General features: G+C 45.2%; 1 protein-coding gene across 6 annotated transcripts in view; it reads right to left on the bottom strand.

The window, feature by feature from the left end:
• The window catches only part of LOC139279704 (eyes absent homolog 3-like), a 110,206-nt gene that overhangs the window by 70,485 nt on the left and 13,373 nt on the right, over nucleotides 1-26,348 (bottom strand). The window contains exon 3 of one of the 6 annotated variants that reach the window (XM_070898844.1): nucleotides 19,421-19,598. The exons of 4 other annotated variants lie outside the window; for them this stretch is intronic. The gene's annotated coding sequence lies outside the window, so the exon portion shown is untranslated. Of the gene's footprint in view, nucleotides 1-5,421; nucleotides 5,443-19,420; nucleotides 19,599-26,348 lie in introns of those variants that run through there. One more of the 6 variants, XM_070898846.1, reaches the window with a different exon arrangement.

Below are 26,348 nucleotides of genomic sequence, written 5' to 3'. Positions count from 1 at the left end.
TACCCCCATGGGGCTCAATTTTGGCCACGAGAGATTTCTGCCGTACTTGCCAGAAGTGCGCCAAAAATCTTCGGGCCGATTTTGGCCGCTGTCCAGGGCCTTCTAGCTGCTGGCATGGCGTGGTGACTGGGTCTGTGGGTGGAGCCAGCGTCCTGCGCTGGAAACAGTGCCGGGACGCTAGACATGCGCAGTAGGATCGGGCTCCCGATACTTTGCCGCGTTTCTGCCCAGCCCAGCCTCTCCCCCGTCCCCCGCGGTCAGCCTCCCTCCCGTTCAGCCCCTTCCCCCCCCTCCCGGCCTATGGGATGGGCTAGCATGAAAATAAGTAAATCAGTGGAAAACAACTTGGTGGACGAATGAAACTAACAAGAACATAAGAATTAGGAACAGGATTAGGCCATCTAGCCCCTCAAACCTGCTCCGCCATTCAACAAGATCATGGCTGATCTGGCCGTGGACTCGGCTCCACTTACTCGCCCGCTCCCCGTAACCCTTAATTCCCTTATTGGTTAAAAATCTATCTGTGACTTGAATACATTCAGTGAGCTAGCCTCAACTGCTTCCTTGGGCAGAGAATTCCACAGATTCACAACCCTCTGGGAAAAGAAATTCCTTCTCAACTCGGTTTTAAATTGGCCCCCCCGTATTTTGAGGCTGTGCCCCCTAGTTCTAGTCTCCCCGACCAGTGGAAACAACTTCTCTGTCTCTATCTTGTCTATCCCTTTCATTATTTTAAATGTTTCTATAAGATCACCCCTCATCCTTCTGAACTCCAACGAGTAAAGATCCAGTCTACTCAATCTATCATCATAAGGTAACCCCCTCATCTCCGGAATCATCTCTGTACCACCTCCAAAGCTAGTATATCCTTCCTTAAGTAAGGTGACCAAAACTGCAAGCAGTACTCCAGGTGCGGCCTCACCAATACCCTATACAGTTGCAGCAGGACCTCCCTGCTTTTGTACTCCATCCCTCTCGCAATGAAGGCCAACATGCCATTCGCTTTCCTGATTACCTGCTGCACCTGCAAACTAACTTTTTGGGATTCGTGCACAAGGACCCCCAGGTCCCTCTGCTCCTCAGCATGTTGTAATTTCTCCCCCTTCAAATAATATTCCTTTTTACTGTTTTTTTTTCCCAAGGTGGATGACCTCACACTTTGACATTGTATTCCATCTGCCAAACCTTAGCCCATTCGCTTAACCTATCTAAATCTCTTTGCAGCCTCTCTGCATCCTCTACACATCCCGCTTTCCCACTAATCCTTGTGTCATCTGCAAATTTTGTTACACCACACTCTGTCCTCTCTTCCAGGTCATCTATGTATATTGTAAACAGTTGTGGTCCCAGCACCGATCCCTGTGGCACACCACTAACCACCGATTTCCAACTGGAAAAGGACCTATTTATCCCGACTCTCTGCTTTCTGTTAGCCAGCCAATTCTCGATCCATGCTAATACATTTCCTCTGACTCCGCGTACCTTTATCTTCTGCAGTATACTTTTGTGTGGCACCTTATCGAATGCCTTTTGGAAATCTAAGATTTGGAAAAGCAGTGTAATAGCAGGTAGAAAAGAAAGAGCTGGTAATTAATCATTTATGTTAAAATACTTAGATGAGTCACAATAATAGATTGATTTGGCACCTATAGGTAGTAGTGTGAGAAAGTTACGTAACGGCTAATTCGTGTATAATTGTGGTACTGTATTGTTATTTGACTGCATTACAGCTGTGACCTCAGCAAGTTATCAAAGACCAGGGCAGATATGCCTTTCATCAAACCTGAAAAACAGATTTTTTTTTAAACAAAGTACTGGATCAGCGAAACTTAACCCACCCCCCCCATGTTCAGCCTTCCCCCTCCCCTCACGGACAGAGAGAGAGAGACAGAGAGAGACAGAGAGAGAGAGAGAGAGAGACAGAGACAGAGACAGAGACAGAGACAGAGACAGAGACAGAGACAGAGAGCCCCACACACACACACAGCGCCACACAGAGAGAGAGAGAGAGAGAGAGAGAGAGAGAGAGAGAGAGAGACAGACAGACACACACACAGATAGACAGAGACATGGACAGAAACACACAGACAGAAGCACCTTCCCTTCACAAAGGTCGGACTTCTATTTTTTATTTGCTATTGATTGGTTGCTTATTACTTTGGTCTTGGTGCTTTAGGTGCAGGGTTCCTTCTACTTTGTATTTGTTAATTAATTGCTCATTACTTTGTGCTTTGTTTAGTGCTTGGTGCTTTAAATGTACTGCCTTGTTTAGTGCTTACTGTTTTAAATGAACTTATGCTTCCTTAATGTTGTTGTGAAGGTGTTTAGTGCTTTGGAAAATCCTCTAACTTCCCTTCCCCCCCGCCTCCCCCCCCGATGTTGATGTGTCTGCCTCAGCCGGGAGCCTACACTTGCTTATTTATAAAATGAGAAACAACTGCCCTCACTCAGCAGATACAAGGTAAAATATCATCGCAAAAGGTTTTAGGCCATTTTAAGTGATGTGTTTAATGCTTTAGTCCTTTGTGTTTAATACTTCCCAGCCCCGCTCTCTGGCTGTGCCTGCACTGAACTTAACTCTAGGTAAGGTTTTTCAGAACTTACAAAAGTGGACACTTACTCCATTCTAAGTTAGTTTGGAGTAAGTTTTTGCTGCCTAAATTTGCAAAGCAGGCCTAAGTGGCTGGACACACCCCCACTTGAAAAAAAACTGAACTAAAACGAAACTAAACTAACTCACTAGAACTGGAGCAAACTAAATGCCGAGAATTGCGATTTCTAAGATACTCCAAACTAAACTAGTTGCTCCACCTTTTCTTTAGTTATCCTCTTGCTCTTAATATATTTACAGAACATTTTGGGGTTTTCCTTAATTTTATTTGCCAATAATTTTTCATGTTCTCTCTTAGCATTCCCAATATCTTTTTTAATTTTACCTCTGAAATTTCTATATTCCTCCAAAGATCCTACAGTAATTAGGCATCGGTATATGACATAAGCTTCCCTTTTTTCTTTATCCTCCTCCAAGTCCCTAGACATCCACAGGGCTGTAGAATTGTTATTCCCACCCTTTTTCTTTAAGGGCACATGTTTGGACTGAGCCTTCTGGATCTCCTCCTTGAATGCCTCCCACTGTTCCAACACTGATTTACCTACAAGTAGCTGTTTCCAGTCCACTGTGGCCAAATCAATTCTCAACTTAGCAGAGTTAGCTTTTCCCCAATTTGGGACATTTATTCCTGGTCTATCCTTGTCCTTATTCGTAACTACCTTGAACCTGACTGAATTATGGTCACTGGCACCCAAGTGCTCTCCCACTAATACCCCTGCCACCTGTCCAGCTTCATTCCCCAAAACCGCCCCCTCTCGTTTTGGGCTTGTTACATACTGACTAAAAAAGTTCTCTGGAATGTTATCTACTAGTCTATACTGTTTGATTTCTATTCAGGGTGCAGTGAAAGAGAGGTAATGGACAGAGAGAAATCCAGAAATACTCAGCAACTAGCAGAGAGCCGTAAAACATTTGCGTTCAAATTAGTATATTTATTGCAACAGTACTTGCTTAGACCGTTATCACTTCCTTCGTCTATTGAATCAACGCCGATTCTCCTCCCCCCCCTCTCCCCATCGGTACAGCTCCTTCCTCTCCCAGAACTGGTGCCAGTGTTTCATAAAAAGGAGTCCCTCTTTCCCACACCAACCCTGTGTGAATGTGCTAATTCTCCTGATCTGTCTGCTTCAATGCCAATTTGCACATGACTCTGGCAATAATCCAGAGATTATTACCCTCAAGGTCCTACTTTCCAATTTAGAGCGTAACTCCTGATATTCTTTCAGCAGGACCTCCTCCCTGTTCCTACTTGTCATTTGTTCCAGCATGGACCATGACAACTGGATTCCCCCCCTCCCTTTCCAAGTTTCTCTCTAGCCGCCGTGGGATATCCCTTATCCTGGCACCGGGTAGACAACACTTCGGGATTCTTATTCTTGGCTGCAGAGGATGCTATCTATTCCCCTAAGTATAGAGCCCCCTGTCACCACCACATTGCTGTTCTGCTCTTCCCCCACTTGGACAGCCTTTTAAGCCACTGTGTCTTGGTCTGCATTGTGACTGTTCTGCCTGCAGTCTTTCTCCTTGTCCTCACAGGCAGAGCGCTTGCTTTGGGAGTCTCGTGTCTGGCATGCAAATAATGTGGCCTGCCCAGTGGAGCTGATGAAGTGTGGTCGGTGCTTCAATGCTGGGGATGTTGGCCTGGTTGAGGACTCCTTCACGGCAAATGAGCCAAAGGTGGACAGAGGAAACGTTACAAGGACACCCTCAAAGCCTCCCTGATAAAGTGCAACATCCCCACTGACACCTGGGAGTCCCTGGCCAAAGATCGCCTTAAGTGGAGGAAGTGCATCCGGGAGGGCGCTGAGCACCTCGAGTCTCATCGCCGAGAGCATGCAGAAACCAAGAGCAGGCAGTGGAAAGAACATGCGGCAAACCTGTCCCACCCTCCCTTACCAGACTCCTCATGATTTTGAGCACATCTTCCATTTATACGGCACCTCTCACGGGCTTAGGACGGCCTGAAGAGCTGCAGCCAGCGAAGTACTTTTTTGGGGGAAGTGCGGGTCGCTGTCGGAAGAGAGCAAATTTGACTAGCTGTCCCACCTATGACAGGGACTGTGGTTCTCATATTGGACTGTTCAGCCGCCTAAATCCCCACATTAATAACGACGTGCATTAACAACAGACGGTGCCAGTTCATTGGATATATTCAAGAGGGAGTTAGATATGGCCCTTACGGCTAAAGGGGTCAAGGGGTATGGAGAGAAAGCAGGAAAGGGGTACTGAGGTGAATAATCAGCCATGATCTTACTGAATGGTGGTGCAGGCTCGAAGGGCCGAATGGCCTACTCCTGCACCGATTTTCTACGGTTTTATGTTTCTATGTGCTTCGTTCACATCATTATTTTTCACCAAATTCTGGGCCATTACAAGCAGTAAACCATAAGTTGTCACAGAACTCAAGTAACCATCTATCTCCGATGACAAAAACTGTTCGGATTGTAGATCCCAAAAATAAAGCAAAATGCCAGATCATATTATTTCCTACATTAATATTTAACAGCTTCAGAACACAAAATATTAGAACTGAATCAATTCTCCTCTTGAGCTGTTAATATTGTCGAATAAAGTGTTTTTACATTGAAGAAAAAACAATCAAACCTATACCTGGTTAGCTGCATGAAGCAGCCATTGTGTCTGCACACCATGGCTACTGATCAAGAGTTAATACAAGTGAAGAGGAAGTATCCTCTATAAAAAGTGATAACCTGTACACTCTTGCATTGCAATCACTTCAGAATCGGTGTGGCCTTAACAAAACAATCATAAAATACACAAGTTTAGCCAAACTCTGCCCCATCGCTAACCTTGCAGTGCGAATTCATCCAAAGGGACCATTGGCAAAGCCTTCCGTGATTCAAGATTCCCAGTTGATGCCGAGGAAGATAGCATTCCCGAGGTAGCAAATACTTTGACTTAAGACATCTGAAAGTACTGGAATGCAGGTCCTCAGAAAGGCACCACTCAAGCCCAATCCAACAGAAATTGTTAAATCAGACGCAAAATATAGACACTATAAATCACAGAATCATAGAAATTTACAGCACAGAAGGAGGCCATCTCAGCCCATCATCTCCGCACCAGCCGACCAAGAGCTATCCAGCCTAATCCCACTTTCCAGCTCTTGGTCCTTAGCCCTGTAGATTACGACACTTTAAGTGCACATCCAAGTATCTTTTAAATGGGGTGAGGGTTTCTGCGTCTACCACCCTTTCAGGCAGTGAGTTCCAGATCCCCACCACCCTCTGGGTGAAGATATTTCCCCTCATATCTCCTCTAAGCCTTCCTCCCCCCCCAAATACTTTAAATCCATGCCCCCTGGTTGTTGACCCCTCTGCCAAGGGAAACAGCTCCTTCCTATCCAGGCCCCTCAATTTTATACACATCAGGTTTCCCCTTAGCCTCCTCTGTTCCAAAGAAAACAGACCCAGCATCTCCAATCTTTCCTCATAGCCAAAATTCTCCAGTCCAGGCAACATTCTTGTAAATCTCCTCTGCACCCTGTCCAGTGCAATCACATCTTTCCTGTAATGTGGTGACCAGAACTGCATTTCACACTCCTCCTCCCTCATTGCAAAGTCTGCATCACCCCTTTCTTTTGTGAAAATGGATGCAAAGTATTCATTAAGAATCCTACCCACGTTTTCTGCCTCCACATAGAGATTTCCTTTATGGTCTCTAATCATCATCATAGGCAGTCCCTCGGGGTCGAGGATGACTTGCTTCCACACTTAAAATGAGTACTCTGGTGACTGGTGAACTCATTTTAAACAGTGGAAGATGCCGGTGCGTAAATTCTTTTAACATGGGGTGACCGTTGCACACCAGCCTCTACACGGGCTTGACGGAGCACGGTCCAGTGGCAAGGGATCCAAGACGACTGGAGACCAAGCTCTGCCCCATGTGCCAATACATACACACAAACTCAAGCATACTCCTACTGTCCTCCTTCCTTCCCACAGGATCTCTCTAGTACGCAATGTGAGCCTCATGACTTCCCAGCCTCGCTATTGGCCCGTACTGCACCTTCCCTTGGTCTTGTCCACGCTGCTCCACCACTGGGCTCCGACCTAGTCACTCCTGACCACTGCTCCTCGCCGCTCCCGACTCCTGCGCCCGACTCCTGCTCCAGTTATCCTCTTGCCCTTAATATATTTATAAAACATTTTTAGGTTTTCCCTGATTTTACTTGCCAACATTGTCATGCTCTCTTTGCTTTCCTGATATCTTTTTTAATTGCACCCCTGCACCATTTATACTCCTATTCTCCTCCAAATGCCAGCCATTTCATTGCAAAACGAAAGTCAATATTAAAATATTTTTAACCTTCTGATCCTTTATCAAGTCACATAACCATAGCTTAAATTCACAGAAATTTATAGAACTTTACAGAACAGCAGGCCATTCAGCCTATCATGTCTGTGCCGGTCAAAAGAGAGCTATCCAGCCTAATCCTACCTTCCAGCTCTTGGTCCGTAACTTTGTAGGTTACGGCACTTCAAACGCATATCCCAAGTACTTTTCAAATGTGATGAGGGTTTCTGCCTCTGCCATCCTTTCAGGCAGTGAGTTCCAGACCCCCACCACCCTCTGGAAAAAAAAGTTTGCAACTCCCCTCTAATCTTTCGACCAATTACTTTAAATCTATGTCCACTGGTTGTTGACCCCTCTGCTAAGGGAAATAGGTCCTTCCTATCCACTCTATCTAGGCCACTCAATCTTATACACCTTAATTAAGTCTTCTCTCAGCCTCCTCTGTTCCAAAGAAACAACCTCAGCCTATAATTCTCCAGTCCAGGCAACGTCCTTGTGATTATCTTCTGAACTCTTTCGAATGGAATTACATCTTTCCTGTAACGTTGGGACCAGAACTGTAATCGGTACTCTAGCTGTGGCCTAACTAGTGTTTTATACAGTTCAAGCATAATCTCCTTGCTCTTATATTCTATGCCTCAGCTAATAAGAACGTAAGAATTAAGAGTAGAAGGCCATCATAAGGTCCTTCGAGCCTGCTCCGCCATTCAATATTATGGTTCATCTTCGAGCTCAACGCGAACCTCCCACGCAATCTCCATATACTAGAGTCCAAAAATCTATCGATCTCAGCCTTGAATATACTCAGACTCAGCATCCACACCCCTTAGGGTAGAGAATTCCAAAGATTCACAACCCTCAGTGAAGAAATTCCTTATCTGTCTTAAATGGCCGACCCCTTATCCTGAGACTATGGCCCTAGTTCTAGACTCTTCAGCCAGGGGAAACAACCTCTCAGCATCTACTCTCAATCCCCCTCAGAATCTTGTATGTTCCAATGAGATCACCTCTCATTCTTCTAAACTCCAGACAGCATAGGCCCAATCTACTCAATCTCTCCTCATAGGAGAACGCTCCCACCCCAGGAATAAATCTAGTGAAGCTTTGTCGCACCGCCTCGAAGGAACGTATGTACTCTCTCAGATAAGACGACCAAAACTTAGCACAGTACTCCAGGTGTGGACTCACCAAAGCCCTGTACAATTGTAGGAAGACTTCCTCACTCTTGTACTCCAACCTCTTTGCAATAAAGGCCCACGTGCCATTTGCCTTCCTAATTGCTTGCTGTATCTGCATGCTAATTTTCTGCATTTCTTGTCAGAAGGTTGTGGGTTCAAGTCCACTCCAGGGACTTGAGCACATAAATCTAGGCCGACACTCCCAGTGCAGTGCTGAGGGAGTGCTGCACTGTTGGAGGTGTCATCTTTCAGATGAGAATATGGGCTCAATTTTCCCCAATACCGTTTTTGGGCGTATTTCAAGAGTTATGGCCATTTATTTTGGGCCTGACTACTCCAAAAAAAAAAATCTTGAAAGTTTCCCCGTTCTAATTGTAGGTTCTAATACGAAGCCTGTCCTTTAGCTTCGGGGGGGCGGAGCCTAATGTCTGCGTTGGAAAAAAGGATGCCCCCACCCCACCCCCAAAAAATGAAGGGTTTTTTTAAACCTGAATGCTATGGGCACGCATGCCCAGTACACCTCCCGGTCTGCATTCAGCCATTTTTAAAAGAGCCAGTTGTGTGAGAGAACTTTCATTCTGAGTGGTGTGAGAGAACTTAAAATCAGAGCTGCAATATGCAATGCGGCTCAAGGACCAAGAATTTCTCTCAGGACGAAGTGGAGACCTTGGTTACTGTAATTGAGGCCCGATGGCAGGAGCTGGACACCAGCAGAGGTCAAATAAAAGTTTCACCAAAATAAATGAAGAAACGCTGGAACCAACTTTCACAAGATTACTGTGCAATGGTGACCACCCCGAGGTCCGGAGGCCAGTTCAAAAAGTGGCAGGACCTTGGTAAAGCAGTAATATTTTCATTTATTCACTGGAATTGCAATTGTAAATGTGACTATCTGTATGTTCCACCCAGCAGAAAGACACCCTCTCTAAAAAATTATATTTTCATCTTTGCAGAGGAAGGTGGCCCGCAACAAGAGAGAACTCGAACAAGAAGAGGCTCAGCAAATCTGCACCCACTGGCACCCGTAGAAGAGAAGGTCCTTGCTTTGATGGGTCCTGCCTGGAGAAAAGCAACCACCACTGCACAAGCTGGGCCCACACTTGAGGGAGAGGGCAAGTCCTGCAAATTCCAGTCTGGTTTTGATAAATATTAAGTACTGTGCGGGCTAGCCGCGCTTCGGTTCATGGGGATGGCTCTGTCGGCTACACTTCGGTCGATGCAACGTGCTATTATTCATCGTTGTCCTTCAAATGAGCCTGCTGCCTGTGCTGTGCGAGCCTACTCATGCCACCCTGCCCCCTCCTCTGCTGCTAACCATTTGCTCTGTTATATTTTGCACAACCCTGACGAGGCTGAAGCCGATACAGAAGATTATTCAGACGCGGACAAGCCTGAAGAGGAGAACATCTTCCAATCCGACCTTCCAGACCAAGAACAAGGGGGTGAGGAGGGGCAGGAGGAGGAAGAAGCCCCCACTGTTGTACTCCCTCTGGAGGAGGTGCAGGTGCCATCCATTGAGGTGCCAGCCCCTTTACTGAGTGGTACAAGTGTTGGGACATTTCGTGGTTTCACAGTCTGAGGCTGCAGGTCCCAGTGGGGTGCAGCGAGGCACACCCAGGACCCCACCGTCCTAGGCTGCAGGTCCCACTGGGATGCTGCGAGCCACACCCAGGGTGAAGAGGCGAAGGAGAGCTCGACAGTTCTCCCCTGAGGTGTAGGATGTAACAGATGTGGATCCAATGATGACAATCAGTGGGGAGAGCACTGAACTTACGCGATCACTCCTGGACACCATCAATGGGGTGGGTGATGAGGTATCGGGACTGTCGGGAGAAGTAACAACACTCTCGTGAGAAATGGGAACACTGTCTGGGGCACATTCGGGAGGGAATGTCGCAGGTAGTTGAGGCGCTGCCAGGGCACATGAGGGAGGGAATGTCGGAGGCAGCTGTTGCAATAAGGGAATGCCCAGACCCAGTGACCACTGACAGTATCAACTGTCACTCCAATCCCCAGACCAACCTCTGAAGAGGCCCAAGCCGGGCATTCCACATTACCGCCTGCCCACGCCCCCTAGCAAGAAGTGCACATTACCAGAGATGCTCGAAAGAATAAGCTTGGTACTAACCCGAGAAATGCTGCGCCACCGCCTGCGGGCAGGGGTGGAGTCACCAAGCCCAAGTGCAACGGGCGGTCTTAGAGTAAGGTGGAGGAGAGATGGGTGCAGCCTTTCTTTGCTGTTATTATTATTTGTTGTTACTGTTGTAATTTTTCTCAAATTAAACGTTCTTTGTAAGTGATGTAAATTTACAAGTTTAAAAGTTTGTAAGTGATCTTAACTGAATACGTTAAAAGTTTGATACAAGAATATTTTTATTAAAGTTAAGTACAAAGTGTTAAACTTTTGAATAAAATATATTTTAACTGAATCATTTCCATTATTAACACAACTTTTTGAACAACAGAATAATCATTTACATTATTTGTTCCATTAACAATAACAACGTTACGCAACAGGTCCAAACAGTAAACATGGTCCATTTGGAATAGTTACCGCTGAGCCTTCAGCCAACAAAGCATTCACGGATGAGCTGCTGGCGCAAGGCTCGAGCAATTGTTAAAGGGGCACGATAGCCCGCCCTCCTCCGCCGTCGTGCTCTGGGTTCAGGTAGTTGCATAGTTTCTTCCTCCTCCTAGTCATCTGCATCTTCCTCATCATCAGCCGCCACTCTTGCCTCAGGTGGGTCTTCTCCTACCAGCTGTTGCTGCCTCATGATGGCTACGTTGTGCAGCATGCAGCACACAACGGCAATCTCAGGGGAGTATTGCAAGTAGCCTCCGGAATGGTCCAGGCATCGGAAACACTGTTTCAAGATGCCAATGGTCCCCTCTCTTATGCTGCGCATCGCAACTTACGACATGTTGTATTCCCGTTCAGATTCCATCCAGGTCACGCGTAGGGGCCTCATGAGCCAGGTGGCGAGGCCGTACCATTTGTCTCCCAGCAGACAGCTCTGCCCTTCTGACTGCTGCTGAAACATGGCGGATATAGCGCTCTCGCGTAGGATGGACGCATCATGAGTGCTCCCAGGGTATCTCGCATCAATTGCTACGATGTGATGCATGTTGTCACAGACGAGCTGCACGTTCACTGAGTGGAAGCCTTTTCTGTTCCTGTACATCTCAGAATCCTCCAAAAGGTGCTCTCAAGGCGATGTGGGTACAATCAATGCAACCCTGTATCTTTGGGAAGTCAGCAATCCTAGAGAAGCCCACAGCCCAGTCATGCATTGCCTGGGCAGTCATGGGGAACCTTATGTCGTCAATACTCCGGGCATATAGTGCAGCAGTCACCTGACGAATGCAGGTATGTGTTGCATGTTGAGAAATGGTGCACACATCCCCAGTTATGGCCTGGAATGATCAAGATGCATAAAATTAAAGTGCAGCTGGAACCTTTACTTCAACTGACAAAGCAGTCCTCCTGACGCTTCTAGGGTGCAGGTCTGCTTTTATTAACTCTCAGATCTTGGTTACAACTTCTTTGCGGAAACGCAGCCTTCTCACAGTCTGCCTCACTCAGGTGAAAGTATGAACACCTGTCTCAATATACCCAATGTGGGTAAAGCCTCCTGCCCATCATCCTACGTGCTCGGAGATTCCTCAGGTGATGATGCCTAATCAATCTTCTCCTCCGCAGCACGAAGTATGGCATTGTCAATATTGCCCCCATAATTTAATTGTAGCTTTGCAGAAGCTCAAAACAGCAGGACAAAGCACTCACATCACCTTTCCTCTCTCTCTCTCTCCCCCCCCAAGGTGCACACCCTAGTTTGGACCACACCCTGGTCTGCGCATGCGCAATAGGCTTGCTTAGAATGGGAAGCTAGGCATTCATTGAAGACATTTGGAGCAAGTCTAATGCAACTCTAATTTTTTTTACCAAAGTAGCACCCCACCACCAAATGACTCCTCACCCGGACACAGGGACTCAGCTTTCACCTCCTCCTGGGGCAACTTGGGAGATTTTTATTTACTCCAAAAAAAACGGTGCGCGCCAAAAAAACAGCGCAGATAATTGGGGAAAATTGAGCCCATTAAATCTGCTCTCGCGGGGAGATGTAAAAGATCCCTTGGCACTATTTCGAAGAAGAGCGGGGGAGTTATCCCCAGTGTCCTGGCCAATATTTATCCCTCAATCAACATAACAAAAGCAGATTATCTGGTCATTATCACATTGCTGTTTGTGGGAGTTTGCTGTGCGCAAATTGGCTGCCGTGTTTCCCACATTACAACAGTGACTACACTTCAAAAGTACTTCATTGGCTGTAAAGCGCTTTGAGACGTCCGGCGGTCATGAAAGACGCTCTATATATGCACGTCCGTCTTTTTCCTGTATAAGGACACCTAAATCTCTCTGAACACCAACATTTTAGTTTCTCACCATTTAAAAAATATTCTGTTTTTCTATTCTTCCTACCAAAGTGAATAACCTTGTATTTCCCCACATTATACTACATCTGCCACCTTTTGCCCGCTCACTTAACCAGGCTCTTTGTGTCCCACTCACAGCATACTTTCCCACCTAGCTTTGTATAGTCAGCAAACAGCACTCGGTCCCTTCACCCAAGTCATTCATATAGATTGTGAATAGCTGAGGCCCCAGCACTGATCCTTGCAGCATAAAGGAAAGTATCCTATATGCCTTCTTAACCACATCTACCTGTCCAGCTACTTTCAGGGATCTGTGGACATGCACTCCAAGGTACCGCTACACTTCTCAGTACCCTGCCATTTATTGTGTATTCCCTTGACTCGTTAGTCCTCCCCAAATGCATTACCTCACACTTCTCCGGATGAATTCCATTTGCCACTTTTCTGCCCACCTGACCAGTCCATTGATATCTTCCTGCAGTCTACAGCTTTCATCCTCACCATCACCCACAAGCCCAATTTTTGTATCAGTTGCAAACTTCTTAATCATTTCCCCTTTAGGATTTCACTTTTTACTTTATATTTCCTCTCTTCATCCAATCTATCAAAATGGATAATTTTGCATATTTCTGCATTAAATTTCATCTTCCACATGTCCACCCATTCCATCAGCCTGTCTATGTCTTCTTGAAACAGCTAATCTAAACCTTGATACTGTGATCACTGTTCTCTAAATGTTCCCCTACTGACACTTGCTACACTTGACCTACCTCATTCTCCAGAACTAGATCCTTCCTCGTTGGGCCGGAAACGTACTGATCAAGAAAGTTCTCCTAAGCGCACCAGAAATTCCTCCCACTCTCTGCCCTTTACACTATTATTGTGGTTGACTGTGGATGGGCAATGGCAGACATTTAGAGACCGCATGGATGAACTACAACAATTGTACATTCCTGTCTGGCGTAAAAATAAAAAAGGGAAGGTGGCTCAACCATGGCTATCAAGGGAAATCAGAGATAGTATTAAAGCCAAGGAAGTGGCATACAAATTAAGCAGAAATAGCAGCGAACCCAGGGACTGGGAGAAATTTAGAACTCAGCAGAGGAGAACAAAGGGTTTGATTAGGGCAGGGAAAATGGATTACGAGAAGAAGCTTGCAGGGAATATTAAGACGGATTGCAAAAGTTTCTATAGATATGTAAAGAGAAAAAGGTTAGTAAAGACAAACGTAGATCCCCTGCAGTCAGAATCAGGGGAAGTCATAACGGGGAACAAAGAAATGGCGGACCAATTGAACAAGTACTTTGGTTCGGTATTCACTAAGGAGGACACAAACAACCTTCCAGATATAAAAGGGGTCGGAGGGTCTAGTAAGGAGGAGGAACTGAGGGAAATCCTTATTAGTTGGGAAATTGTGTTGGGGAAATTGATGGGATTGAAGGCCGATAAATCCCCAGGGCCTGATGGACTGCATCCCAGAGTACTTAAGGAGGTGGCCTTGGAAATAGCAGATGCATTGACAGTCATTTTCCAACATTCCATTGACTCTGGATCAGTTCCTATGGGGTGGAGGGTAGCCAATGTAACCCCACTTTTTAAAAAAAGGAGGGAGATATAACAGGGAATTATAGACCGGTCAGCCTGACATCAGTAGTGGGTAAAATGATGGAATCAATTATTAAGGATGTCATAGCAGTGCATTTGGAAAGAGGTGATATGATAGGTCCAAGTCAGCATGGATTTGTGAAAGGGAAATCATGCTTGACAAATCTTCTGGAATTTTTTGAGGATGTTTCCAGTAGAGTGGACAAGGGAGAACCAGTTGACGTGGTATATTTGGACTTTCAGAAGGCTTTCGACAAGGTCGCACACAAGAGATTAATGTGCAAAGTTAAAGCACATGGGATTAGGGGTAGTGTGCCGACATGGATTGAGAAATGGTTGTCAGACAGGAAGCAAAGAGTAGGAGTAAATGGGGACTTTTCAGAATGGCAGGCAGTGACTAGTGGGGTACCGCAAGGTTCTGTGCTGGGGCCCCAGCTGTTTACACTGTACATTAATGATTTAGACGAGGGGATTAAATGTAGTATCTCCAAATTTGCAGATGACACTAAGTTGGGTGGCAGTGAGAGCTGTGAGGAGGATGCTATGAGGCTGCAGAGCGACTTGGATAGGTTAGGTGAGTCGGCAAATGCATGGCAGATGAAGTATAATGTGGATAAATGTGAGGTTATCCACTTTGGTGGTAAAAAGAGAGAGACAGACTATTATCTGAATGGTGACAGATTAGGAAAAGGGGAGGTGCAAAGAGACCTGGGTGTCATGGCACATCAGTCATTGAAGGTTGGCATGCAGGTACAGCAGGCGGTTAAGAAAGCAAATGGCATGTTGGTCTTCATAGCGAGGGGATTTGAGTACAGGGACAGGAGGTGTTGCTACAGTTGTACAGGGCCTTGGTGAGGCCACACCTGGAGTGTTGTGTACAGTTTTGGTCTCCTAACCTGAGGAAGGACATTCTTGCTATTGAGGGAGTGCAGCGAAGGTTCACCAGACTGATTCCCAGGATGGCAGGACTGACCTATCAAGAAAGACTGGATCAACTGGGCTTGTATTCACTGGAGTTCAGAAGAATGAGAGGGGACCTCATAGAAACGTTTAAAATTCTGACGGGGTTAGACAGGTTAGATGCAGGAAGAATGTTCCCAATGTTGGGGAAGTCCAGAACCAGGGGACACAGTCTAAGGATAAGGGATAAGCCATTTAGGACAGAGATGAGGAGGAATTTCTTCACCCAGAGAGTGGTGAACCTGTGAAATTCTCTACCACAGAAAGTAGTTGAGGCCAATTCACTAAATATATTCAAAAAGGAGTTAGATGAAGTCCTTACTACTAGGGGGATCAAGGGGTATGGTGAGAAAGCAGGAATGGGGTACTGAAGTTGCATGTTCAGCCATGAACTCATTGAATGGCGGTGCAGGCTAGAAGGGCCGAATGGCCTACTCCTGCACCTATTTTCTATGTTTCTATCCCAGTCTATATTAGGATAGTTGAAGTCCCCCATTATCACTACTCTATAGTTCTTACACCTCTCTAATTTCCCTGCAAATTTGCTTCTCTATATCCTTCCCACTAGCTGGTGGCCTATAGGAATACACCTAGTGGTGTAATGGCCCCCCTCTTGTTTCTCAACTCTAACCAAGTAGATTCTGTCCTTGACCGCCCCACCCCCCCACCCAGGACATCCTCTCTCTCCAGCACTGTAATATTCGCCTTGATCAATACTGCCACCCCACCTCCTTTCCTTCCCTAGCTTTCCTGAACACATTATATCCGTGAATATTTAGTATCCAATCCTGCCCTTTTTTGAGCCAGGTCTCTATTATCGCCACAACATCTTATTTCCATATGTCTATTTGTGTCTGCAGCTCACCAATCTTATTTACTACACTTCATGCATTCACACACTTGCACTGTAAACTTATCTTAGCCCTTGTATTCTCTTAGTCTGACCCCATCTAATTGTACTATTGCTTACTTTCTCTCTCTGTCTCTGTCTCTCCCATAGAAAAATTACAACACAGAATGAGGTCATTCGGCCCATCGTGTCCGTGCCAGTTGAAAAAGAACTATCCAGCCTAATCCCACTTTCCAGCACTAGGTCCAGCACTGTAGATTACACCTCTTTAAGTGCACATCCAAGTACTTTTTAAGTGTGTTGACGGTTTCTGCCTCTACCACCCTTTCAGGTAGTGAGTTCGAGACCCCCGCCACCTCTGGGTGAAGAAACTTTTCCTGATCTCCCCTTTAATCCTTCTATCAACTACTTTAAATCTATGCCCTCTGGTTATTGACCACTCTGCTAAGGGAAATGGATCCTTCCTATCCACTCTATCGAGGCCCCTCATAATTTTACACACCTCAATTAAATCTCCCCTCAGCCTCCTCTGCTCCAAAGAAAACAAACCTAGCCTATCCAATCTTTCCTCATAGCAAAAGTTTCTCAGTCCTGGCAACATCCTCATAAATCTCCTTGCACTCTTTCTAGTGCAATCACATCCTTTCTGTAATGTGGTGACCAGAACTGCAAGCAGTACTCAAGCTATGGCCTAACTAGTGTTGTATGGAGTTCTAGCATAGCTTTCCTGCTCTTTTATTCTATGCCTCGGCTAATGAAGAAATGCATTCTGTATGCCTTTTTAGCTACTTATTCGACCTGCCCTGCTACCTTAAGATCTGTGGACATATACTCCAAGGTCCTTCTGTTCCTACACACCTCTCAGTATCCTCCCATTTATTGTGTATTCCCTTGCCTTGTTGCCAAATGCATTAGCTTACACTTTTCTACATTGAATTCCATTTGCCACTTTTCTGCCCAACTGACCAGTTCATCGATATAATCCTGCAGTCTAGAGCTTTCCTCCTCACTGTCAACCACACAGCCAATTTTTGTATCATCTGCAAATTTCTGCAGAAGGACATAGAAAGGCAAAAATTTGGCAGATGGAGTATAATGTTGAAAAGTATGAGGTCATGCACTTTGGCAGAAAAAAAATCAAAGAGCAAGTTATTAATCCAACAGAGAAAGATTGCAAAGTGCTGCAGTACAGTGGGACCTGGGTGTACTTGTGCATGAAACACAAAAGAATAGTATGCAGGTACAGTAAGTAATCAGGAAGGCCAATGGAATCTTGGCCTTTATTGCAAAGGGGATAGGGTATAAAAGCAGGGAAGTCTTGCTACAGTTATACAGGGTATTAGTGAGGCCACACCTGGAATACTGCATGCAGTTTTGGTTTCCATATTTAAGAAAGGATATACTTGCTTTGGAGGCAGTTCAGAGAAGGCTCACTAGGTTGATTCCAGAGATGAGGGGGTTGACTTATGAGGAAAGGTTGAGTAGGTTGGGCCCATACTCTTTGGAATTCAGAAGAATGAGAGGTGATTTTATCGAAGTATAAGATTATGAGGGGTCTTGACAAGGTGGATGCAGAGAGGATGTTTCCACTGACAGGGGAGACTAAAACTAGAGGGCATAATCTTAGAATAAGGGGCCGCCCATTTAAAACTGAGATGAGGAGAAATTTCTTCTCAGAGAGTTGTAAATCTGTGGAATTCGCTGCCTCAGAGAGCTGTGGAAGCTGGGACATTGAATAAATTTAAGACAGAAATAGACAGTTTCTTAAACGATATGGGAATAAGGGGTTATGGGGAGCAGGTAGGGAAGTGGACCCGAGTCCATGGTCAGATCAGCCAGGATCTTATTAAATGGAGGAGCAGGCTCGAGGGGCCACATGGCCTACTCCTGCTCCTATTTCTTATGTTCTTTATCACACCCCCTAAATCATTAATATTTACTACAAAAAGTAAGAGACTGAGCCCTGTGGAACCCCACTGGAAACAGCCTTCCAGTCGCAAAAACTCCTCTCAACCATTGCCCTTTGCTTCCTGCCACTGAGCCAATTTTGGATCCAATATGCCACTCTACCTTGGACCCCATCTGCTCTCCTAACTATCAAATCTCCTATCACTATTATCCAGTGTGGTGAGTTAGGTGACCTGTCAGGTTGGTAGGAGTATAGTTGGCTACAGCTCTCCTGAGCTGGGGCCCCCCCCAAAGGAAAATGACCAGAGTTCCGGCTACTGATCGCTATCCAGAAGCTCCTTCTGGAAGTGAACGTACTCAACTGGTGAAATCTTAAAACGCTGTGCAAGGAATCAGTCTAAAAACTGTCACTGGCTTTGTTCACTGAAAGCTATGAAGCCTCAGCTTTCCCTCATACCCACCCAGTATGCTGTTCCACATTCAGCTTTGCTGCCAACAGTTGGAACTCAGTTATGCATACAAAACATATTCAGTGTCAGTCACCAGTAATAAATGCATACAGCAAGTCCCTATTTTTTTCCAGTTCATCAATATATGGTATCATAAAAGTAAATCTTGGAGCAGGAAACCCACGCATCATGAAGCTATCACAAAAGTGGGAACACTAACATAAAACGACTGCATCTTAGAATGGCAGTGTTATGGTATGGAGGTAAAATACCATACAACAACAGAGCATCAAGCACTTCTAACTGGGTTGTGAAGTCAAGAAATTCGTGATTATCCTGATGAAATATCTCAGTTCCACTCACCAAAGAGTACACTTCAGTATACTGGGATCAGAAGTTTCAGTAACCAAGATTTTCAACAGTTCAAATTTGTAACAGTCCCAGCCAGGTACCATACAAACAATTAAAGACATCACATATTAAACTTCAAGGTACCACTTATCAGAGGTCTAATTTGATACACCAAGTAAAGTTTGAAAGTTAAGTGGTCAATATGCAGGCTTATTATCGCACAGATCAAAGTGTAGATTAGCCTTTACTAAAAAATATTTTGAAAACCAGTTAGCAGGAAGCTAAGTAGATAAATGAAAATATTTGTTTTCTTGACATGCTCTAAGCTGCAGCTTTGCAATTCCCTTTTCCACTTATTAAAAACCATTATCACAAATTATGTGGACGTTCAAATTATTATTGGTGTAGGAAAACTGCCGCAATTGCTTACATAGGTCACTGTACCTTCAAAAGCAATTCATTTGTGAAGCACTTTGCAAGGTTTCATGTGATAAGGATCTATAAAACTAAGTATTATTTATAAAAACAGGGACGAATGCGCTCCTCTGTACAGTGGAGAATCCAATTCAATTAATGGATAAACAGTTCCACTTCAGTGGAAGCAGTTAAGTGTGAGTTTCACACAGCAGATGGGGCTGTTTCCAGGCATAGAAAGATTTTTTTTTTTTTTTAAATCGATAAATTATGGGGGTAAAATTCCGGTCAGAGGCTTCCTTCGGACGAATGCCTCGGACCCGAAATTATTTTACAAAAATACCTGGTGGTCCCGGAGGCCTTCATTCCATGCGTAGCATTCAGGGACAGGACTTCCCCGTACGTGCGATAACGCTGGAGTCACGTGGGCCTGGACTACCAATCACTCTGCAATATTTTCACTGATAATAATGGGAACTCCGTTTCTCCGAGTTCCCATTATCATCAATGAGAATAAACCCCTAAAACAAGAAACACAAAATAAATTTAAAAAACACCTCACATATTTAAAATTAAATGAAATTAAAGTTAATTAACTGCTTTAGAAAATAAACTTTTTTTTTTAAACATTTTTTAATATGTTTTAATAGGGTTTAAAATAAACTTACCTTAATGGACAGGATTTTTAAACTATAAAAATGTGCATTCAAATTTAACTTTTATATGTTTTAAAACTCTTATGCTGGTAAAAGTAGGTTATGCACCTGCTTTTACTAAGCGTAAGAGTTTGAAGGACATTCGCTGGGCAAGAGATGGGCAAATAGCCCAATTTTTCCCGTGCGGATGTCCTTCTCCTGGGGATGCGGAGGATCTGTACGGAGAAATCTTCACAGATCAGAAAAGACGGTTTTTGGCGCATGTGCATTGCGCCCCAAGAACCAGCTTTTGTGAGGCCTTGCCGGGTCCGTGCGCACTCCGGTGAGGCTGGAATTTTAGCCCCAATGCCAGTGAACTCTCTGATGGCACATCCAATGAGCAGCTAGGCCACACAGACCAGGAGGGTCCCAGGTACAATCCGTGTGCGTGCGCTAAATCACCTAATCATCAGCCCGATCAGCAGTAATGATGCTAAAAATCAACCTCAGTGCCCCAGGTTGGAGGAAGGGGGCAAGAAATAAAATAAATACGCTCGATTGTTGAACAGCAACCCCCGACTGAAACGGCTGTGCGTGGACAGTGTTTGTGGACACAATCTGGCTTGGCTGTGATGCATCCCATGGTCAAACCACACATCAACATTTACTACCAAGTGAACAAAGCCACTTAGGCAAGCTACTGGAAGGCACCCATAGAACCACACCAAACAAGGACTCGTGCCTTCTGAGGAGGAAAAACTGGTGAGTTTACAAGCATCACTCTGGAAAGTGACTGACTAAAATCAATCATTCAACTTGCATCAGAACTCAATCTGACTGAAATAAACTGGAGAAAGCCTGACATGGGAAACCAAACGCTGAAATGTATTTTTGTAAATGTATTTATTTGTTGAACAACTGACAAAATGACTTGGTTGAAAAAATGTAAATGGAGAAAGCTAGGTAATTATGGACGAGGAATCAAATGGACCAGTCAGCCCATTTGATCCCTCCATCCAGAGAGATCCTAACAACAAGCCCACTCCCATTGTAGAGTCCAACTGTTTCTTCATATGTTATGGGTTTTTTGCCTCCACTACTCGGAGTTAATTCCATATGTTAATCCTTGTGTGGAAAAACTTCCTGATATCTGACCTAAAAGTAACCTTCTCAAGTTAAAACCCGCCTGCTCTAGTTCTAGTCCCACTGTCTAGCAAAGTAATATTCCGGGTCAATTTTTCCTATATAAATCTTATGTACATCTGACACCATCGCTCAGACACCACCTTTCCAGGCCGAAAAGATCCAGTTTCTCCAATCTTTTCTCTAATTCCCAACAATGGGATGCAGGGGAGTCAGGACATCTCTGGATTTGATTTCCTTTCCATAATGGGGCTCCCAAAACTGCACACAGCCCTCCAACTGTGGTCTAACCAATGTTTTGGACAAATGTAATTATTACTTCTTTACTCTTGTGCTCTAAGCCCCTTTTTATAATACCCAAAATGTTGCTGGCCTTTTTATGGTTTAATGTCTTTTCACTGAGTGTTGCACTCTCATTCCTTGTTTTTTCTCTCAAAGTTACACTATCACACTTACCTCTTAAGTTGTATCTGCCATCTGTTTGCCCACTCTGCTTATCTGTGTTCCTGAAACCTTTTGCAGTTCTCCTTGCTGTATATAAAACCTCCTGTCTACCTCAAATCTATATGTATTCTTAAAAGCATTCTGCACTTTTATCACATAATTGCCTTTTTTAATTTAATGCCACTCTACTTTGGGATAACATCACCCAATATTATTGTCCTGTTATTCTTGCACTGCTCTTTGAACGATCAGCAGATTGCCACCTCTTTCTCATCTTCATTGTTTGATGGCCTGTAATGCACAATAGTTGTGCCATTTTCTTTCCTATTTCTTAATTCTGTCAATATGAATTCTATCTTTGCATAGTCCCGTCCAAGATCCTCACGTTCTAGTGCAGTGATAGAATCCTTCACTAACACGGCCACCCACCTCAGTTTTTCACTCCCTGCATCTCCTGAAAGTGCAATTACCAGTGTAGTAAAACTACATGTAATAAAAAAAACTTTTATACAAATGGGTAAAATTAGCCCTTAATGGGCTGAAGCAAAAAGGGCTGCTGATTTACACCATATGGTTGTAACAAAAGTACAGACAACCATAGGAACTTCTCCTTCTTAGGCGATCCCCTGAATCAAGGATGATTTGCTTCCACGCCAAAAAGAGATGCGTTCACAGGTGTTTCAATAAAGAACTTAATACTCCAGGTCCCGAACTGCATATTGAAGGGTGGAAGATGCCTGTGCATTGATTTTTTTTTTTTTTTAAATGCGTGGTGGCCGTTGCACACCAGCCAACACACGGGCTTGACAGAGCTAGTCTTGGTGCAGTGGTTAGGATTAACCAAGACGACTGGAGACCTGCTCTGCTGCACGGACCTAGTGCACGCACATATCGCAGTGTGGGCTCTGAACTCATCGCTCCAGATCACATCGCTCTGCATTCTCTCGCCACTCCTCCGCCTTGATCTCGCCGTTCCTGCTGTACCTGCCCACGCTCCATTCACCGACCTGGGTTGTGGTGACATCCAATCCAGTCGCCCACTTCACAACTGTCGCCCTCCCAGACCGTCTCATGCTGTACATTTACACCCCAGTGGCATGCTCCTTCTGTGGCCCCGACCTGCCACTGATGGTCTCTCGCAGGTCGGGGCCGCCGCACGCCGCTCCTTTCATGGCCCCGACCTGCCGCGGAGTAGAGCAGTGAACCAAACCATATCTGCACAACTGAGGTTGGCCAGATAGCACAGTGTGTTACTGTGCTGACTATCTCCCCGCGACTGAGGGAATGAGTCATCAGTCAGTGTGCTGATTTAATTCCGAGTGGGAGAGAGACAGTACCAGTCTGTGTACAGATATATCTCCGAGACTGAGAGACATCAGTCAGTGTGTGGATAGCTCCCCAGGGGGAGGGTCACTGAAACACCAGTCAGTGTACAGATATACAGCGTGGCAGCCCCGACCTGCGAGAGACCAACCATAGGAACATACATTAACTTGGTTCCAGACTACATCACCTGGCTACATTAAAGACACTGAGAACAAAAAAAGGAGTCAATTTCAAGTGTATGGTGCTGAAGGAGGTACTTTCCCCAAATGAAAGATGACAGGCCAGAATTTGCTGCCAACGGCGAAGCAAAGGCAACACCACTGGCCCCAAACAAAGCTTTCCACAAAGATGCCACGATCTCCATGCCAAAATGTTTGGCTTTTGTGACATTCAGTTGAGATCAGTGTAGTGTAATGGGGGATCGCCTCGCGCGAGCTGCTGTAACAACAAACTGTCTAAGCGGCCAAGCACAATGCAGAATTCTCAGACCCGGAACCAGGAAGTGAATAAGCTCCTTTTATTCGGACTTTAAAAAAAAAATGTTACAGAACGAAAAAGATTAGAGCTCTCACATGGGGAGAACAAAGAAGAAAATAACAAACTTTTTAAAAAAGTTTCTTAAAAATTGTAATCCTTATTAAAATGGAGAAACTTGATACTCCACAAAATTAAAATTAGTTTTTCAGGGCCATAACCTTTGTTTAGCAGTCAATGCCCTGTTAAAATCCAGTTAGACCTAATCCAAAAAGGTCTAACTTTTAATGGTGTATTTAACAGCGGTATTTCCGTGGAAGAGCCAAAGGATGTCAGTTTCACTGATTACACTGAATCCCGGCTATGGGGGGGGGGGGGGGGGGGGGGGCAGAGATGGGGAAGAGCACGGGGGAGGGGCAGTCAACAGCACAGCCAGTGTCGGAGCAGTGAATGACAGACCCCAACTTCAGAATTTCCACGTTCGGATCCGCACGCTCTAAATCCTGAAGTTGCAGTCAGTTTCAAAGAGTTAATAACAGTGAACGTTATTCGTTCGCTGTTATTACCCATCGCAAATTCCAGCCCGATAACATTACAGAGGAATACAGAGGATATACGGCACAGCGTCAGAGGTGCGTGGAGAGGCGCGAGTCCGGGGTCGGCGAGAGGCCTATAAAAGGCCCAACGCGGCGGCAGTCGGGAGCAGCGTCGGAGGTGCGTGGAGGTGTGGCTTGTGCAGCTACAGGGAGAAGGCAAAAAAGTAGAAAGAAACAGAAAGGTGACGTCACAGCCAAGGGGGTAAGTGATTGACTGCTGATTGGTGAGTAGTTTTTCTTTTTTCTCTTCTATAACAGTGAGTAAACTTTAGCATTGTTGTTGCCAATTTAAGTTAATCTAAGGGTTAAGTCAGGACAGGAGAGCTCAGTCACGTGATATGCTCCTCCTGTACCACGTGGGAACTCAGGGACACTTCCGGTGTACCTGACGACTACGTGTGCGGGAAGTGTATCCGCCTCCAGCTCCTGACGGACCGCGTTGCGGAATTGGAGCTGAGGGTGGATTTACTCTGGACCATCCACGATGCTGAGAATGATGTGAGTAGCACGTGTAGCGAGTTGGTCTTACCGCAGGTGAAGGGTCCACAGCCAGCTAGGGAATGGAAGACCAGCAGGAAGAGCAGTGCAAGGAAGGTAGTGCAGGGGTTCTCTGCGGTCATCCCCCTGCAAAACAGATACACCACTTTGGGTACTGTTGAGGATGATGACTCATCAGGGGAGGGCAGCAGCAGCCAAGTTCATGGCACCGTAGCTGGCTCTGCTGCACAGAAGGGTGGGAAAAAGAGTGGGAGAGCTATAGTGATAGGGGACTCTATTGTAAGGGGAATAGATAGGAGTTTCTGCAGCCACAACCGAGACTCCAGGATGGTATGTTGCCTCCCTGGTGCAAGGGTCAAGGATGTCTCGGAGCGGCTGCAGAGCATTCTGGAGAGGGAGGATGAACAGCCAGTTGTCGTGGTACATGTAGGTACCAACGATATAGGTAAGAAGCGGGAAGAGGTCCTACAAGCTCAATTTAGGGAGCTAAGAGTTAAATTAAAAAGTAGGACCTCAAAGGTAGCAATCTCTGGATTGCTACCAGTGCCATGTGCTAATCAATCAGAGTAGAGGGAGCAGGATAGTTAGAATAAGAGAGCAGGATAGTTAGAATAAATATGTGGCTTGAGCAGTGGTGCAAGAGGGAGGGATTCAAATTCCTGGGACATTGGAACCAGTTCTGGGGGAAGTGGGACCTGTACAAAAGGGACGGTCTGCACTTGGGCAGGACTGGAACGGATGTCCTAGGGGTAACATTTGTTAATGCAGTTCGGGAGTGTTTAAACTAATATGGCAGGGGGATGGGAACCTATGCAGCGAGATAGGGCGAAGTAATATGCAGTCAGAAACAGATGGTAGAAAGGTAAAAAGCAATAGTGGAAGGCCGAGTAAACAAAGGCAAGAAACAAAAAGGTCCACAATACATCATAATTCTAAAAGGACAAAGGGTGTTAAAAAAACAAGCCTGAAGGCTTTGTGTCTTAATGCAAGGAGTATCCGTAAAAAGGTGGATGAATTAACTGTGCAAATAGATGTTAACGGATATGATGTGATTGGGATTACAGAGACGGGGCTCCAGGATGATCAGGGCTGGGAACTCAACATCCAGGGGTATTCAACATTCAGGAAGGATAGAATAAAAGGAAAAGGAGGTGGGGTAGCATTGCTGGTTAAAGAGGAGATTAATGCAATAGTTAGGAAGGACATTAGCTTGGATGATGTGGAATCTATATGGGTAGAGCTGCAGAATACCAAAGGGCAAAAAACGTTAGTGGGAGTTGTGTACAGACCTCCAAACAGTAGTAGTGATGTTGGGGAGGGCATCAAACAGGAAATTAGGGGTGCATGCAATAAAGGTGCAGCAGTTATCATGGGTGACTTTAATATGCATATAGATTGGGCTAACCAAACTGGAAGCAATACGGTGGAGGAGGATTTCCTGGAGTGCATAAGAGATGGTTTGAGACCAATATGTCGAGGAACCAACTAGGGGGGAGGCCATCTTAGACTGGGTGTTGTGTAATGAGAGAGGATTAATTAGCAATCTCGTTGTGCGAGGCCCCTTGGGGAAGAGTGACCATAATAGGGTGGAATTCTGCATTAGGATGGAGAATGAAACAGTTAATTCAGAGACCATTGTCCAGAACTTAAAGAAGGCTAACTTTGAAGGTATGAGGCGTGAATTGGCTAGGATAGATTGGCGAATGATACTTAAGGGGTTGACTGTGGATGGGCAATGGCAGACATTTAGAGACCGCATGGATGAACTACAACAATTGTACATCCCTGTCTGGTGTAAAAATAAAAAAGGGAAGGTGGCTCAACCGTGGCTATCTTGGGAAATCAGGGATAGTATTAAAGCCAAGGAAGTGGCATACAAATTGGCCAGAAATAGCAGTGAACCTGGGGACTGGGAGAAATTTAGAACTCAGCAGAGGAGGACAAAGGGTTTGATTAGGGCAGGGAAAAGAGAGTACGAGAGGAAGCTTGCAGGGAACATTAAGATGGACTGCAAAAGTTTCTATAGATATGTAAAGAGAAAAAGGTTAGTAAAGACAAACGTAGGTCCCCTGCAGTCAGAATCAGGGGAAGTCATAATGGGGAACAAAGAAATGGCAGACCAATTGAACAAGTACTTTGGTTCGGTATTCACTAA

This window comes from Pristiophorus japonicus, chromosome 14 (assembly GCF_044704955.1).
Source record: "Pristiophorus japonicus isolate sPriJap1 chromosome 14, sPriJap1.hap1, whole genome shotgun sequence".
Lineage (NCBI taxonomy): Eukaryota > Metazoa > Chordata > Chondrichthyes > Pristiophoridae > Pristiophorus > Pristiophorus japonicus.
This window is presented reverse-complemented; position numbering and strand designations above follow the sequence as displayed.